The 17,121-nt window shown below is 41.2% G+C and overlaps 1 protein-coding gene across 1 annotated transcript in view; it reads right to left on the reverse strand.

The window, feature by feature from the left end:
* The window catches only part of SHANK2 (SH3 and multiple ankyrin repeat domains 2), a 639,405-nt gene that overhangs the window by 570,582 nt on the left and 51,702 nt on the right, over positions 1-17,121 (reverse strand). The window contains exon 4 of the mRNA XM_038407205.2: positions 15,645-15,726. The gene's annotated coding sequence lies outside the window, so the exon portion shown is untranslated. The remainder of the gene's footprint in view (positions 1-15,644; positions 15,727-17,121) is intronic.

Here is a 17,121-nt window from a genome sequence, read left to right on the forward strand (position 1 = left end):
GGCCTGCCCTCTACTCCAGGTTCCAGCCCAGGGCCCTGTGGATTGCAGCTGTCTAGAGCGCCTCCCGGAACAGCTGTGCGACAGCTACAACTCCCTGGGCTACTTACCCATGGCCTCCTCCCAACACCTTCTTTATCCTCACCATAGGACCTTCCTCCTGGTGTCTGATAATGCTTGTACTCCTCAGGCCTCCAACAGTCCGCATTGTCATTCTCAGCTCCTAGTGCCTCTTGCTCCCAGCTCCTTACACATGCACCACAAACTGAAGTGAGCTCCTTTTTAAACCTAGGTGCCCTGATTAGCCAGCCTTAATTGATTCTAGCAGCTTCTTGATTGACTGCAGGTGTTCTAATCAGCCTGGCTGTCTTAATTGTGTCCAGAAGGTTCCTGATTGTTCTGGAACCTTCCCTGTTACCTTACCCAGGGAAAAGGGACCTACTTAACCTGGGGCCAATATATCTGCCTTCTATTACTCTCCTGTAGCCATCTGGTCCAACCCTGTCACAATACAGAGAAGGTGAAAGTTGCCATACAAACTGTAAAAGGCTAATTAATTAAGATGAGCTATTATCAGCAGGAGAAGAAAACTTTTGTAGTGATAATCAAGATAGCACATTTAGACAGGTGACAAGAAGGTGTGAGGATACTTAACATGGGGAAATAGATTCAATATGTGTAATGACCTAGCCACTCCCAGTCTCTATTCAAACACAAGTTAATGCTATCTACTTTAATATTAATTCAAGCTCAGCAGTTTCTCATTGGAGTCTGTTTTGAAGTTTCTGTTGCAAAATTGCCACCCTTAAGTCTTTTACTGAGTGGCCAGAGAGGTTGAAATGTTCTCATCCTGGTTTTTGAATGTTATGATTCCTGATGTCAGATTTGTGTCCATTTATTCTTTTGCATAGAGACTGTCTGGTTTGGTCAATGTACATGGCAGAGGGGCATTGCTGGCACATGATGGCATATATCACATTCTTTAAGACATCCAGAAATTTGCCAGACTATTTTAGAAGGTTTTACTTAAGTATTTTGTTGACATACTGTGGTTTGTATAAGACATTACACTTTGTCATATTAAAGACCTGATCCTGCAAGCATTTTGCACAGGGAATTTCCACTGAAGTCAATTTTGGGCTTTGACTTACTGAAAAAAAAAACAAAATCTTCTATGTATCAAGGCTATGAGAAGGCTGATAGGCTTCTTCACAAGACTGCTTCTTGAGATAGTCAGTTTTGCAACTGTTCTGGTGCATGACCTTGGGAGGTCATATCATCAACCTGTAAAATGGCAATACTACTTGCTTGATGAGTGAAAAGTACTACAAATGGTAGACATTATTATTAATTTATTATAAAACAATGCTTTTTGTGCTCACCCAGAACTACTTGTATTTATGTACTTAACCACTAGTATTATGCCATAGTTTGCTATCCGAACTCCCACAAATCTGCATTTATTGCTCCAGTGTCCATTCCGTTCTTTCCTTCTAACCTGCTGACTGTTCTCATTGGTTGCTAATGCTTTTTACCTCTGTGTTACGTAACCAAACAATCTAAATAAATATTTTAAAAGGAGAGGTGTGTGCTGAGGCACAGGGAATAACATCCTTCCACACCAAGTAGAATCCTTCTTTACCTTCTTCTTTGAGAGGACATAACCTAATATCTTCCACTATAATAATATTTTTTTGTATTTTTACAGTGCCTCTCATCCATAGATCTCAAAGCACTTTACAAACATCTAATTAAGCTTCAACACGTGGGCTATGTATATTTGCCCAGTTCCTCACTCACAGGCTCCAAGAAATGTTTTACAGACAAACAGATACAATACAGGCCAGAGCAACAGAATGCTCTTCCTACTGCCCCATCAATAGGCCCCACCTGGAGGGAACAGATTCTTTACTTTCCTGACTCATTCAGTCCTTAGCTTTTCTGCTGTGATGATCAATAAAGGTGACAATAGGGGCAACTTGTCCACTAGAAACTGGATTGGGGCAACCAACTTATTTTACTAGGCCACAAAACAACCATTTGGTTTTTGTTTTGTGTTTTAAATATGAAAAAGAACAGTATGAAAGGAATTTTGAACCTCCATTTATTCACAAGCTACTGTTATGTATTTGGCTGGTTCCTTTATGATTCTCACCCATTAGATGATAACAGAATTATGACCTGATCCAGCAAGGTGCTGCATGTCCTCCATTCCATTTGTCTTCAATGGGAGCTGAGGAGCTCTGTACCTTGCAGTGCTGGGTTCTGAAACATCCAGTTACCGAACTTTTAAAGTTCACTTACAGTAACAATGAATATGATAGAGAGGAGGAATCATGATGTTTTTATGCTTGAAAAGCAACGAGTTCACTGTCAGTAATCAATAAATAATTACAGTAGTAATATCCCTAGTCCCTCCCTTAGCTATACTCACAATTACCATATGTAGCACATGTAAGATAATGAATAGATATACTTTAATGGAAAACATGACCATTGATTCTGCAAAGTGGTCATGTACCCAACACATTGTTCTAAAGCTTTGAAACAAATATACGGTTTATTTATCAAAAGTAAATAATGAAAGTCGGGGCTTACTCTCATTAATAGTTCTCTCAAACAAACAGCCCACTGAAGCCAAAGGGACTACTTATATCAGTAAAGCTTAGAGAATTGGACCCACAGTAAACAACAGTTAAATGCATGGTACCACGTATGGACTGTTAATTCTATGTCTAAACAATAAAGGTCATGTCAGATGGGTCTGTAGAAAGAGAATTAATCTACTATTCTAAATTTTAACTTTAGAATAAAACTTTGAGCTGTTTTCATAAGCTCAAGTAAATTTTCAAAAAATGCCTGTGACTTAGGTGCCTAAGATCTATTTTGAAAAGTGCCTTAAGCACCTAGGCTCCTACATCTCATTAATTTTCAATTAGACTCGAGGGACCTAAGTTGCTTTATTAAAATGGAACCTGGGCTCCTAAGTCACTTGGGTATGTCTACACTGCAGCTGGGAGATATGATTCCCAGCACGGAGACACAGACTCAGGCTAGCTCAGCTCAAGAAAGTATGCTAAAAATGGATGTTGCAGCACTATTGGTGGCTACAGCTAGCTTCCCAAGTCCACCCAATCCCCTTGATCTGAGCACAGGTGGCAAGCTCAAGATGCTGCCCATGCTGCAATGTCCACACTGCCATACTACCTTGAGTTGAGCAAACAGGAGTCTACCTACCTGCAATGGAAATCACACCTCCCAGCTGTAGTGTAGACATGCCCTTTAGTGCTTTTGAAAATGTTACCCTGAATCTTTATGTTTACTAAATAATAGGTGATGAGTCCATTTAGACTTTTTATTTTATAAACCTCTAGAGTACTAATGGTGACCAATCACATCTAATAACCAACAATATCCTTATAATATAGCTATAGAACCTACATCAATAGGCCAGACAGATAGCAGAGCTAGAAAAAATTACCTAGACCGGTTCCTATCAAGTATCTTATCCCTTTATTCTGGCTAGAGATATGCACAAACTACTGTCCCAATCATGAAATCCTAGTATATTCAAAATTCCCCATTGATTTCAGTGAAAGTTGTTTGCCCATAAGGATTAGGTACTAGCTTCCCATTCCCATTCTGTATTTAGAGTCTGTAGTCAAGAGATACAGATTTGCTTTCATGATTTTTAATGTAACTTGATTTCTAGGCGAGTTAAATTTTTTATTAGTTATTCTTTCTGGCTCCATAAACCTAGGGCCTTCAAGTTATAGTACTTCTTACAGATACTATTTATGGAATGCTAGCAGTATGCTTGGCACTCTAAAGAACACAGAGGAAAATCAATGCACTCATAGTCACAAGGAGCTTACATACAGTCTAAGGCTACGTCTACACTACACTACAATGTCGTTCAGGGGTGTGAATAAACCACCTCCTGAATGACATAAGTTACACCGACATAAGCGCTTGTGTGCACAGCACTATGTTGGCAGGAAAGATTCTCCTGTCAACACAACTTCTGCCACTTGCAGAGGTGTTTTTTTTATGCTGACATGGTTTTTTTATGCTCTCTCTCATTAGCATTGAGCGTCTTTCCCAGACACGCTGCAGTAGCACAGTTGCACTGTATGTGTAGACATACCCTAAGATGACCAGAAATTCAAATTTAAAAAAAAAATCCATTTGGTGACCAGAAGACAGATTTCTACTCAGTGCAGAGTTTGGTTTCATTTGATTTTGTTTCAAAATTCAGGGGAGCATTTTAGCACGTGCTTAACTTTAAGCATGTGCACAAAGTTAAGCACGTGCTTAATTGTTCTTCTGAACAGTAATGAACTTAAGTGTGTAATTTTGTGTTTTCATGCATCAGAATCCAGAGGAGGGAGACTATTCAATGTACAAAGGTATAAAGACAAGTCTGGGAGAAGGATACAGAGGCAGGTGGCTTGTTTCATGCAAAGGAGCAAAGAGGGTGGAGGAGAAGATGAAATCAAATCTGTACATGGCAGCAGAGTTATCCAAGGCCTTAAAGACAGTGGAACTTGAAGCTGAAGGCAAGATGGAACCAATGTAAAGATACAGCATAGAGAGTGATATAATCAAGGTAGTGGAAAAAATGACATTTTGCTTCTTTTGGCTTATACTATTTCTCTCTTTAAATCAAAATTCCTCTTTAGATAAACTATACTAAGTATTTATAAAGAGTAATTATAGTGAATCTTGTACTAAAGGCCACCTCCCTCTGGAAGCCCAATGTCTTAAGTGCCTTCTTTTAAGTAAACATGCTTTCCAGCACATTTTGTTTGACCTTTAGTTAAAGGCCACCTGTTTTACACAATCAACTTTGGCTGGTCCCTGGGTGGCCTCAAAGCAGGTTTCACCATGGTAGTTCGAGGTCTGTGTTCATTTCCATGGCAGTTTAATTAGGGTCTCTGATTTTCAGCCTCTATTTTCCAATAAATAAACAAAACAAAGAGATATTCATAAGTAAATTACTTTGAATGAGTCTAGCTCATCTTCCAGGGATCTTAAACATGTTTCTGTGCTATGCTCTAGAAATGTAACAGTGTTAACCAATTAGATGATATATGAAAATTACTGCATTTTGACTGATTGCATGAATTCCAATAAAGCTATTATTCATACACCCAAAGATAAAAGTGTAATTGTTTTTTTTCCCCTGGACCTCCTAATGTATCTACCTTCTATAATGTTAGCTTAAAAAAATTGCACTTCTGAAATTAATGTCCACAACACAAAACTTTTCATATGTTTCTGCATTGAATTATATATTTAGTGACTTTAGTACATTTGCAAATGCATTAACCTTCAACTCAAACAATATACACCTCTCTATTCAATACATTTTGATGTTTTAATCAATCCCCTTAATTCTTCAAAATTCTTCAAAAGTTTAAAAAGACAAAGAATATAACACTTCTCAATTTATATACAGCCACCAATGTTTTATTCTGTTCATGAAAAGATCCCTAAAACAATGGATGCTATAGTTTATCTACAAAACCCTGGACTGAAGATCTTAAAAGGTGCATAGTTATCAACATACAAAAGAGTTTGTGTTTTATTAACTCAATATGATTTTTCCTCAGCTATTTAAAAGGAGAATCTTACTGTATGAATAGTTAGCTATTCACAGTTCTCTGTAAGTGAAGTTGAAGTAATACACTACTTTGATTTTAAAAGTGCCTTTTCCCTTCTTATTTATACAGTGATAGACAAAGTATAATTCTCTTTCTGGAAAAAGTTCATTTTCCCTTCATTACCTGAATAATGTAAGCATTTTCGGAAAGCAATATTATCTTCCAGCCTCTGTCTGTACTTGGCTACGTAAATATCAAAAAGACTTTAATATGTGGAAGGCAAAGGACACAAGAGAATTAAAAAAAGATTTACAACAGGAGAGGAAAAAACCCAGAGCTTATTGAAGATATTCACCTCGAGTCCAGCTCCCTGGCGTGCAGAATAGCTCAGCTGCTTACCAATTTACTGTTTGTGCTTACTGTATCTGTTTTTTTCCCCCATCATTGTCCACAAAGAAAACATTTTTTGTGATACTTCAAATACGAAGGTAATTAAATTTTATTAGAGAAATGCTGTTTCTGCCTTGTTACATAGATTAGATCAAGGCACTTAACACAGAAGATTCTCTTTTTTCCAGCATATGGGTAAGATGATTCCATCATTTGTGGCTTGTTATATAAAAAAGTTTTACCTGAACTGACTTCTTTGTGTTTTTGATTAGGTTCTTCTTTTATTTATTTGCTGCTTAGCCAAAAACATTGTTATTTCTTATCATTTAAAATGTTTTGGTCCGAACAAGACTTTCCCATTTAGGACAAAGGAAACTTCAAAATGATGCTCTATTTTTGCTTTGTAGGATTACAGATATCTTATGTATTAACTGGAACTAACCAGTAAAATTCAGATGAAAGATTTTTTTGTTGAAATTTGCTGTTTCATTGAAATCTAACATTTTTTCAGAGACACATGAATTTTAATAAAGTTTTTCTGAAATTCAGGTAGAGTTCCATTGGAAACCTGTCTGGTTTCTTGCCAGCTTTCCTACTTTGCTCCTTGGTACCCTGGAACCATGACCTCATGACCAGGAACCCCAGGGCTTCCAAGATCTGCAGCAACCTGCATGCAGACTGCCCCTAAGCCAGGGCTCTATTTCCTTTTCTGGATAATTTTGAATTTTTTTGTTTTCTTTCTGAGTTGGAACCGATCCAAATTTTGAAATATAGAACTCCTCCACTCAGGCCCATCTATGTTAGTTAATAATAGAGATGTGTGGAGAAAGATAATTCTCATGCCAATTTCAAACCCAACCACGGCACCACTCAAAATATGGGTTAATTTGGATCATTATTATTAGGTGTATTGTAGTATTGCTTAGATGCCTCTACTGAGATCAAGACTATTGTCTATACACTGTACAAGGCTATGGCTAGAATATGACCCTTCCAGATTGCTCATGCAGGGGAGTAAATTGACATCCTGGGTGGCAGTGCATAAACTGCTGAGTCACTAATCCCCTTTCTACACAGTAAGGTGGACAAGAGTGAGGAGCCAGCCCTTTTCCCCCAACACATTGGTGAGCACTCCTGAACCAGCATGGAGGGGAAAATAGCTGTGCTATGAAAAAAGGCTGGCAGAGCTTACTTCCCCCGTGAAACAAGGGGAAAGCCACAACTAAACTGCAGCTCAGGGTACATCTACAGTGGAAAAAAAAAACAACACACGAGCCCAAGTCAGATGACCCGGGCTCTGAGACTCGCTGCTGTGGATTTTATTTATTTTTTTGTAGCGTAGATGTGCAATTAGAGCCATAATTCAGTATTTGCTCTGCCCCTTACTTAAAGCAGATTGTGAGATTACAATCTAGCTCATAGTAAGGGACAGCACCTGTCCCTAAGGATTTACACTCTAAATATACAAGACAGACAAAGGTGAGAAAGAGTCAGAATTACTATCCCATTTCACAGATGGCGACTAAGGCACAACAAGATTAAATGAGTTGCCCAAGGAAGTCTGTGGCAGCACTGGCCATTGAAATCAGATCTCCAGGATTTTGATTCAGGGCATAGAAAGATAACACTCCCATCTTTAAATTCTACCGAGCCAGGCAAGTTCCAACGCTGGTCCAAAAACACTGGTGAAATTAACAGAGTATATCTCTAGCTACCTAGATTTGCTTACTATCTTCAATAACCAGACTAAGCAATGTTCACTTTTTAGTAGAGAAAAGTAGTGAATGAGGTTTATGTATATAGCTGGTATGCAGACAAAATAGAGACCTAGAAAATAAAATAAAATGATACAAGTATTTACAAACAAAGAATGATTTGCAACGAACTCTTTAAGCCTTCACTGGCTTAACTGCCAGATGTAGTTTTGCATTTAACGTTAACAATAAATAACAGACCAGCTTGCACAATGATATTCCTTAGCATTCCTTTAAGGATAATTCTCTCCTCTGCATTAGACAGAAAACACATGAACATGCCCAACCTAAGAACTGCAGAACTATCAGATCGGAGCACCAGATCTTTTCAGTGAATTATAATAGCTTTGGTTCAGGGATTTAGATTATTCTGAACCATTCCTCCTCCATTGTAGCACGTGGCAAAAAAATGGTAAATCTGTCCTATACTGCTGTCAGCCTACCATAAAGGTTCTAGGTTTTGTCAACATGGTCAAGGTTTAGGTGACCGAACAGAAAACAAAAGCTGAAATTCTGCATGTGACAAAAGGTTTCAATGCAATTTAACTATGAAAGAAGGTATGTGGTTTAAGAGAGTCATTTTTCTTCCCTGCCAATCACATAACACAAGAGTTAAACAAACAATAAAAACAATACTTAGCTCTTTATTTAGTACTTTACATCAGGAGTGCTTTTCAGAGGAAAAGAAATATAATCATCCCCATTTTACACATGGGGAAACTGACAGAGAGGTGAAGTAATTCACCTGAAGTCGCACAACAGGATGTTGGCACAACCAGGAATAAATACCAGCTTCCTTTGAACATAGTAGGCTGGATTCATAGCTGTGCCTCCAGGAGGTATAGCACGTAAGATATAGCCCAGTGAAGTGGCAGGGACAAGAGTAGCTTATGTGCCATCCTAATTTTGGGCTGCTCCAGGGGCCAAAATATCCTTGAGGTAAGTTACAACTATTCCAGGAAGCCCATTTCAGGTTATACTGCAGCCCAGAATCCCTATAGCACTAGGGTTGCCAACTTTCTAATCCCACAAAACCAAACACCCTAGCCCCACTCCTTCCCCAAGGCAACACTCCATACTCCCCCCTTCCCAAGGCCCTGTCCTGCCGCTCACAACATTCCCCCTCCCTCTGTGACTCGCTCTCCCCCACCCTCACCATTTTCACAGGGCTGGAGTAGGGGTTGGGGTCCAGAAGGGGTGAGGGCTCCATGGTGGGCCAGGGATAAGGGATTGGGGGCGCAGTCAGTGGCACAGCAGGGGTGCTAAGGCAGGCTTCCTGCTTGTCCTGGCAGCGCGGACCGCGCTGTGTTCCGGAAGCAGCCAGCAGGTCCGGCACCTAGGCAGAGGCGTGGCAGGCTGCTCTGCAAGCTGCTCTCGCCCGCAGGCACCACCCCCACCGCTCCCATTGGCCGCGGTTCCCAGCCAATGGGAGTGCGGAGCTGGTGCTTAGGATGGGGGCAGCGCACGGAGCCCCATGCCCTCCCCCACACCTAGGAGCCGGACCTGCTGGATGCTTCTGGGGCATAGCACTGTGCCAGGACAAGTAGCCTGCCTTAGACCCGCAACACCATCGACCGGACTTTTAACAGTCAGTGGTGCTGACTGGAGCCACCAGAGTCTCTTTTCGACCAGGCGTTTCGGTTAACAAATGTACACCCGGTCACTCTATATGGCACACTTCAACACTTCCTGACACCTCCCCTAGCAGTCACCAAGGCCAGGCTTTGCAAGGGGGCAGCAGTACCACTGTGCCTTCATTAATAGCAGTCTCTGGAAGTGTGTTTATGGACTCTATATGCCACCAAAATTATGCATAAGGCCAGACTAGGAGGCAATCTCTCCCAAGAATAAGAAATGAAGTAATAGTTTATTACACTAAGATCCTTCACATGCTTTCTTCAGAACTACCCACTGTGACCGAAAAAGGCAGGGGCGGCAGGGTAGTGTTCTTGTGCTTCCTGTCACAGTTCAGGGCAACGGCATCTGTATTTCCCCCTTGTGGCCCAACAAGGGCACCCACTCTGAGGCTTCCAGCTCCCCAGCTGTTTCCTCTCTTGAATCTCTCTCCCTTCTGACCGTGGTATTTCCAGGCTGCGCACTTCCCTGCCTACTCTGTTATTCCCACCACAGACAGGTAGCCCAAGGACACTTGCTTGACTTATCTTCAGAGACGGTTAACTGGTGTAATTGCTACATTTACAAGGTACTGCACAGAACTTCCCATGCAAGTCTACTTCATTCTTAAGACAAAATGCATTACAGAGGAAACATATTAAAGACAATAAAAGAACCTACATGCATGCTAATAAACTTACCAGAGTTCACCCTAACATGGATTCTGGCAGGAGCAATCCTTCAGCACCCCACCCAAGGGGACTCCTTGTGGTTTCAAGTTCATCATGGCTTCAGCTCAGAACAACACAGTCTTATGAGGCCTCGGTAGACACAGTCTTTCCAACCCTACCCTAAGGACTGAGGCCCTCCATGGACCAGGGGTCCGGTCCATTTGCTGGATCAGGAAGAAGCCCTGAGTCAGTTTAATAACAAGCTATTTAAAAAAAAAAAACCACACACAACAACAACAACTTTGCTGGTCTGTGGAGAATCCAGTTAGCACTAGTATAGGTGCATCTTTCCACAGGGGTGGCTTCTCTGGAGATGTCATAACCTGCATGAAATTGCCTAATCACCCCTGGTGGTATTCTCTTTATTTCTTTCAGTGAAAATACATACAATTACACAATAACACCTACACAGTGACATTTTAATACAATGGATCTCAAAGATATTAACAATTCAAAAAGGTGTAACTTAATTCAATAAAATTTATCTTAATTCCATAAAGTTTGATCAGGTTATTACAGAAAATTGTCAGTCTGTCACACTCTCTCTTCAAGAAAGAAAGAAGAGACTGAAATAAAATTATCAGGTTAATTTGCTTGTCCTGGATTTCATGTACACAGATTCCCACTAGCAGTAGTGTTCATGTCTTAGAGAATTAATTTCTGCCCTCAAAATATATACACATATTAAACATATGTTTACACACTAAACACAGATCAGATTTTGCAATCCTGACTCATGCAAAACATCAGTTGAGGTTTGCTCAAGTAAGGACTACCGAGTTTGGCCATTCTATATCAGGCGTTCCCCAAATGTTTGGAGCATGGACCACATCTTAATGGAGAGATTGGTTTTTGACCACCTTTCCACCCATTCACAATCACACAGACCACTTCCTTCCCATTTGCAATCCCATAACTTTCCTGTAGCAACTACAGCAATTGCTTAGATGTGAAAATTAATATTAGGAAAGTAATCTAGCACCGCCCATGATTTTTAGCTGCAGTATGACGATAGGAAGGTGGCCACTGTCAGCATGGGCAACAACATTATACTGCCCTGTGACAGGATTCAATCGGTCCACCAAGCCTCTAGGGGGCGATGGAGAGCTACTGTCCCACTGGCAGGCCTTAGTCACACCTTTCAGGCACTGGGGAATTAGCGGAGAAGGTGTGCCAGCCCGAGTCTGCAGCGCGCCCCTCAGGCAGGGGACCGCCAGTACACGATTCTGCTACCCAAGGCAGGTTGGCCAGGGTAGGGGAACACAGGCCCACCCGACTGCACTGTGTTCCAGCCCAGGGCCCTGACAACGGTGGGAGGCGAGGGTCCCGCAGCTGGGTCAGCGAAGAGCCTCCCGCGTCCCGCTGACCAAATACACCCACGACACTGTGCAGTTCTGCCCCGGGCTACTTCCTATCCGGTCTCTCAGGCGGGCCTCTCCGGTCCCTCCAGCTCATCTGGGTATTCAGCTGCTGGCTGCTCCAGCTCCCCCTCTGTGTCGGGCTCACGCTGGCCCGGGTTACAGCCTGGCCCCTCCAGGTCCTCCGGGTACTCGGCGGCTGGCAGCCCTGGTCAGCTCAGTCCTTCCTCCAGGTCAGGTTCCTCCTGGCCCAGGGCCTCCCCGGGGTCGGCAGCAGGGTCTGGAGGGAACAGCCAGCGGCCTGTGTCTGTCTCCCTCCCTGGTGCTGCTCCCACTGGGCAAAGGGCCCCGCCCTTTGTACTTCCCGTTCCATCCTCCCCTTCCGGGGATTGGTGTAAGCTTGGTCTGGCACCACCCACTCAGGCTGAAAGGATGGCTCTTTACCCTCTGGTTCGGGGGGAAGCCACCCTGGCTTCCTATATGCCCCTTTCTGGGAGTTTCTGGCCTGATCCTACCACTCTTGCATCTACTTGCAAAAGGCAGGCAGAATCAGGAGTTACACTTGCAAAATGTTTTGGAAACAATTCTGGATATAAGTGCAATTTAGAGGTCTTGCTCCCATTTAAGTCAATGGCAAATTGACATGCAACACTTGCATTTTGTATTCTGTATTTAAAATGTGCTAAAAGAGTTAGTCTACAATAAAAGATTAACCTACCACTAGGCTTAGTCCAATGACTCATGAAAAGTAAGCTTTCCTGGAAACGTCTAACCAACAGTAGATTTTGCAGTTGGTGAAATCCTAGATATCTACATGCCTCAAAACAAATTCTCACTTACAAAGTTCTCTCACCCTTGCTGCAGAATGTTGGCTATAAATTGCAGTGATCCACAGCACATTCCTTTCTTGATCTTGTTAAAGGGATGCTGTCAAATTTAAATATACATTTGTCTGAGTATTTTCCCTGTTATTGTTACAAGCAACATCTATAATTAGTATAACTGAAAGAGACTGGGGGAAAAAATGTTTCCTAGTTTATTCACTTAGTCACTGTTAATGTTTCTCTTGTATCATCACTTTCCCCTGTTGCTTGTGTGGACCTTTAACTCAGCAACAGAGGAGACAAACAGGAGAACTCAAGGGACAGGTGTAGGACAAGAAATATTTTTTACTCATATATTTATTTGTAACTGACTAGATTTCATGTTGATGGTACCCCTTTAAAGTCTGATTAGACGAATTTATTATCATTTATGATTTCATGAAAGAACACTTAGGAAATTCAAACAAGTGAAATTATAACAGCCTAATCAAGGAATGCAAAGGGAATATAAAAGCCCTTGAAAAACCTTGATTGAATCATGATTTAAAATATTCCTAACAACGGGTCACACAAATTAAGCAAAATCAGACTTCAGGACTACAAATGTAAGCCTTTACCAGCACAAACCTAATAACAGTTACAGAGATCTTTCTAAATCATATGTAAGTGATGAACATAGCTGATCATACAGGACCTTACACGCAGAAGCCTCTGTTATAACAGCTGTCATAAGAGTAAGTTGCATTAAGAAGAGATGCACTGACCAAGCGGTGATGCCTATGGATATTGTGCTTTTGAAGGGCATGGTTCCTTTAAGGTGCTCAGGGAACCCAGAGATGGGCACCACACATCAGAACAATCAGGAGGAAATTCAGTGCACTGAAATACATGGCATTTCCTTTCCCCTAGATAGATTTCTTTCATGAAGGTGCAAATCTAGCCTATGATTTTTAACCTGATTCTGTCCCTTTTGTAAAAAAGAAAAGGAGTACTTGTGGCACCTTAGAGACTAACAAATTTATTTGAGCATAAGCTTTCGTGAGCTACAGCTCACGTGCATCCGATGAAGTGAGCTGTAGCTCACAAAAGCTTATGCTCACATAAATTTGTTAGTCTCTAAGGTGCCACAAGTACTCCTTTTCTTTTTTGTGAATACAGACTAACACAGCTGCTACTCTGAAACCTGTCCCTTTATAGTGTCTCTTGTAATAGAGAATAAACCTGGTTCAAATGATGATTCTGGTTACAGATAGGCCCAGTAATTCTTCTCCCTGGCTGTCAAAACTTCAAGATTGACCAACACAAGCCTGAGCTACCTAGTGGCTCTGCACTCTAGATGAAATCCTGAACCACTGAAGGCGAAAAGGTTTGCCATCAGGGTTATCTAAGAATGTATTTCGTGCACTGGTAGAAGTTTTACACATACCTATGATTCATTATAGATCAAATATCCTTATTTTACACTGGGTATATTTTTTACACAGTAAGGGCTATGGGGAAATAAAGACAGAATCTATGTCAAAGCCAGAGACTAAAATAACACATTAAGCCAAAACCTCAAGATGCCTTAACTAAAAGTGATCTGAAAGTAATTTTTCACTTTTTCTGTAATATTCAATAAAAGGAGAATACAGTTGTTCAGTTTTCCCTCTTCAATAAAAAAAAAATGAAACAACTGTGACAAAGTTCCTCCTCTGCCTTGGTAGGTCCTGTGTTTTCTGGCGGATTTGCTTCAGAGATTCACGGCAGCCTTCAGTTTGGCCACTTTTGCTACAGGCTCAAACCTGCCATTCACACAGCTAACCTCATCACTGGCCAGCACTGGGGGAAAGGAGAACAATCTCTTGTCCCACCTAGTGGGTCAGGGACAGGCCAGATCCCTTTCCAAATTAGACCTTCTCCTCTTGTGTCTCACAGACTAGGTCAACTCCTCTGTGTCAGATAGGGAGTCAGGGAAATGGGGGGAACACGGGCCCACGCTCTACACCAGGTTCCAGCACAGGGCCCTGTGGATAGCAGCTGTTCACAACGTCTCCTGTATCATCTGCATGACAGCTACAATTCCCTGTGCTACTTCCCCATGGCCTCCCTCCAGCACCTTGTTTATCCTCACCGCAGGGCCTTCCTCTAAAGTCTGAGAACACTTGTACTCCTCTGTCTTCCAGCAGCACGCCTTCTCACTCCCTTCTCCTTGAACACCCCCCACTAACTGATGGGAGATTCTTTTTAAACCAGGTGTCCTGATTAGCCTGCCTGCCATAATTGATTCTACTAAGTTAATTGGCTCCAGGTGTCTTAATTAGCTTGCCTGACTTAGTTGGTTCTAGCAGGTTCCTGATTGCTCTAGGGCAATCCCTGCTCTGGTCACTCAGTGAACAGAAAACTATTCATCCAGTGGTCAGTATATTTTTATACTGCTACCAGACTCCTGCACCCAACTGCTCTGGGTCTGCCACACAACCTAAACTGGAAACACTACCTCAAATGCTCAAATTGTCCCCCACTACACCACCCCCACTACAGCATTTGAAGACTCTGTGCTTCCCTCACACACAGGCCCCACCACTCCAGACTCCAGCCTGCCCAGAATCTTATAGCCTGTCTTCTCACACAACCACAAAGAGCAACCTCATCACTCCCATCCTGAAACAAATCCACTCCCACCACATCCAGGGCAGAAGATAGTTTTAGTGTAACTCCAATGGAGCCAGAGAAGTTTCCCTAGCAAAGGATTTTGCTCCTGGTTTTTAAAACCTTAGGTGGACTTGCTCCAGCCTACCTTAAAGACCAGAGGCCTGTTCTGGCACTGCCACTGATTTTAAGTTGTGTTTTTCTGTTTCCTTCCTCTGCTTCTTTAGTGACATCCTCTTACCTACCCCTTCCCACATATGAACCAATGTCAGTGTGCAAACCTCCTTCCTCTGCAGCCCTCAACATCTGCAACAGTCTCCTTCTAACTCCTCATTGACTTGCCATCAATTTTCAAAACTAATGTGAAAAACATAGCTTTCCTCCCTTACGTGTGCCTCCTTCTGCAAATGATTTTTCATTTTATTGTCTTTGTATTATTTGACTCCATAAAGAATATTGATATAGAAAGCTTGATCCTGAACTATTGTAGTCAAAAGGAAAACTTATCACAGCGATTCCAATAATTCATGTGAAATACCCTGTACAAAATAAAGTTATATTGTATTAAATACCCCAACTATGTTTAAACAAAAGTAAATTATGACATACGCCAATGATCCAGAAGACAACACCACGTAAGAGATGCAAAGAGTCGATTTTGGACTCTAATTCCTCTAGCTATTCAAAGCTTAGAGCAACACAGCACTTAAGGAGAAGATTATAGCCTATACCACAGTACCTGTACCTCTCCATTGTTCTCATTATAAAGCAGCCGGCATGCTCATGGACTGTCTGCTTTCCATTTGCAGTGATCATGAGTGCTATGAATGGTGAATGGAGAGGAATGAGAAAAGGCACTCCAGAATTAGAAAGTAAGCAAAAGCCTTACACCATACATCAGTAAACTTCAAACTGTGCTGCTGTCTATTTTGCTGCATTATACCATCCAAATTACTTCAGAGTAACCTGTACTTTGTGCCTCAGGCTTGATGGTTCAGCCATACACTGCTGAAGTCTTTCCATTCCCAGAATATTTAGCACAGCCTGAAACAATAATTAATAATGAATTGAATTCATAATAAAAAAAGGAGTACTTGTGGCACCTTAGAGACTAACAAATTTATTTGAGCATAAGCTTTCGTGACCTACAGTTCACTTCATCGGATGCATTTGGTGGAAAAATGCTTTTTTTCCACCAAATGCATCTGATGAAGTGAGCTGTAGCTCACGAAAGCTTATGCTCAAATAAATTTGTTAGTCTCTAAGGTGCCACAAGTACTCCTTTTCTTTTTGCGAATACAGACTAACACGGCTGCTACTCTGAAATGAATTATAATGAAATATTTCTTATTTTTCTCATTATGTTTGGAATTAGGCTGATTATTTCTGCTCACCCATCATGAGGTTTTCAAATCCATGCATATTGAAGATATATATACACCATATAGGTGGAGGTAGTATCCATGTGATACAGTAAATTATTTAGTCTTGTGATAAATTGTGCATGTAAAACATATCACATACTAGTGGCCACATCACTGTCACACTAAGTTCATTTCCTAGGGCTTGTATACACAATTTAGAAATTCACTTTCCATGAACATTTTTGCAGCCAAATTTAATGATTCACATATTCACAGAAATAAATATGAGAAAGGCATGAAATTTGCCAAAGAGAATTAATTTTAAAATGTAAACAAATTTGCAAAAACGATTTTGCATTATTACCACCTCTACTAATTTGTAGTCATATCTATCTTGGTATTTATAGGCACCAAAACTGCAGTGTGTAGGCACCAATGCAATCAGCCAATACACCTATAAATAAGTAATGATTACTACAGAAAATTTTTCAAAGAATAATTCTAAATCCTACCAGTTGTCAGCCTACAGTGCAACAACAACATACCAGAAATAGGGCTATCGCAATATATCCACTCTTTCAAATGATCCTCTAGAAAGAGTTGTGAGTAGCACAATGCAAACAAGAAAATATATTATACTAAATGTATCCAGGTTCAAGAAAATGAGACGGAAGAGAGTTAGAACAAAGACATTGAAAGAGGGATCTGTGGTAGATAACACCTCATAGATACTGTACAGAAAACTTGATTTAGAAACACAGAGAAATTAGCATTAGAGTCCAGCAGACTAAATTCTGCTCTCAAATATATCGTGAAATGATGTTGCATGCTTTAACTTGTCTGTCAGCTTTC

Source organism: Dermochelys coriacea, chromosome 6 (genome assembly GCF_009764565.3).
Source record: "Dermochelys coriacea isolate rDerCor1 chromosome 6, rDerCor1.pri.v4, whole genome shotgun sequence".
In the NCBI taxonomy this organism is placed as follows: Eukaryota; Metazoa; Chordata; order Testudines; family Dermochelyidae; genus Dermochelys; species Dermochelys coriacea.